The sequence below is a fragment of the Haplochromis burtoni genome, unplaced genomic scaffold (genome assembly GCF_018398535.1).
Source record: "Haplochromis burtoni strain Fernald_Lab_line unplaced genomic scaffold, NCSU_Asbu1 Contig_78, whole genome shotgun sequence".
Taxonomy (NCBI): Eukaryota; Metazoa; Chordata; class Actinopteri; order Cichliformes; family Cichlidae; genus Haplochromis; species Haplochromis burtoni.
In genome coordinates this window covers 1,905,668-1,907,405 of record NW_024582439.1, presented here as the reverse complement: position 1 = coordinate 1,907,405, position 1,738 = coordinate 1,905,668, and positions in this window count along the sequence as shown.

Here is a 1,738-nt window from a genome sequence, read left to right as displayed (position 1 = left end):
TCTCCCACTAGGTGAAGCCATCTGAATGCCACATGAAATTATAACAAACATGCTCAGACAAACATACATTCCACTGAGTGGTTATGTGGTTTTCAGCGTCTAGCATGCGTTCCTCACCACCCCCATCCAGCCAAAGAGGGCTTTCTAGCTGGATAATTTGTAGCAATGAGAGGCTTGACGTTACATCGACTTAGTCTGGTAGAGAAAATCTAAGATTGCTTCGTTCTTATTGCAGGTCATGGCTTACTTATGAAGGGAACTGTGATTCAAAGCCTCCTTGTCGCTCCAGGTGAAGTAACTCTGGGTACTCACTGAAGTTCTCCATGACATTTCCAGGACAGCACAAGATGTTTCATGCCTCCAAAGTGAAATTTGACTGTATGAAAGTATGTTAGGCCCTATTTAAATTGCTTTGTCATTAGATATCTGTATGTTTATAATCAAATGAACAGTAAGAAAAAAGTAGGTCATGGGGGGTTATTTGTGAGAAGGATTCCTTGGCCACTTTGGCTAGAAGTTACAGACTAGACCACAGAGAGCTTTCATAAGAAAATAGTTCCAGAGAAAACTATAAACACTGCAATGTGTGAATTTGCTGTGCTACAAACTAAATTCCTTTCACAGCCATCGTTTGGTAGAATCTCAGTTATATATCTTCTATTAAATCTACCTGTAGCTTCACAATGGTTCCAGTAACTTATAGGCTCTACATGATGTCTTACATCTTATCTAATTTTTTATTGACCCAAATTACCTTGTAAGTTCCATCAACCTAGTGGCTGCAAATATTTTTGTGATTAGTTAACAAAAATGTGAAATTACATCTAATAATCTACTGTATTTGACAACTTAATGTGATTCTGTAGAGGTAACAATAAAAATAAAGTGCTCTGATTTAGGCTAAAATTATACATAAAATCACAATGGCATGTCAGAACACACTGCGATGCACATAGAGCAGCATGTGGAATGTAGAAATGTTTGAGTTTAATTTTGAGAAAATGTATGCCATATCAAACTGCTAATGGTCATTTTATTGCAGTGTGTCATGGAGAGAACTTTGGCCCACGCCTTGGTTTCCTCACTTCTTCAGGCTGAGAGCCCATAAAAAAGGAGCTATTTTTCAGCAGTGCAGGAGCCTTTGCAAATCACGTGTCCTGATCCTTCAGTGTGTGGGTCTAAAGTTTTATACTTTATTAGTGAAGGTGTTGACAAACTTTGTGTTACCATAACTGGTACCACCCCATTTTGCATCATTTAAAAAGCGCATCTCATATGACTGTTTTTGTGGTCTTCATTATCTGCAAACCAGTTATGTGGAAATAACATTTTCCATCTTTAGTGTATGTTAGAGATTGCCCTCCAGTGCTCACTGCCAGTGTTGGTTCACCGATTTTTCCAACATTACAGAGATGGTTTGATCTGTGTCTCTAATATTCCAAGCATCTCTAATAAAAGTGATGTTAATTTTTTTGCAGTGTATTTTGCAGTCGCTGAAATGTACATTTCTTCAAAAACATCTAAAATGTGTATTTGAAATAGCTTTGATTCTTAGACTAGAACTCACTGGCTGAATATCTACTCAGAGCGGCGTCTTTCCAATCCTATCTGTTTCTGGAAAGCAGAAAGAATAATTTGAGTTTGAAACTTGAAAGTACTCTGATTAAAAGCTGCTTTTGAAAGAAAAACAAAGCCACAGGGGAACATTTTCAAGACATTTTTGTTTTTATAGCTGCGT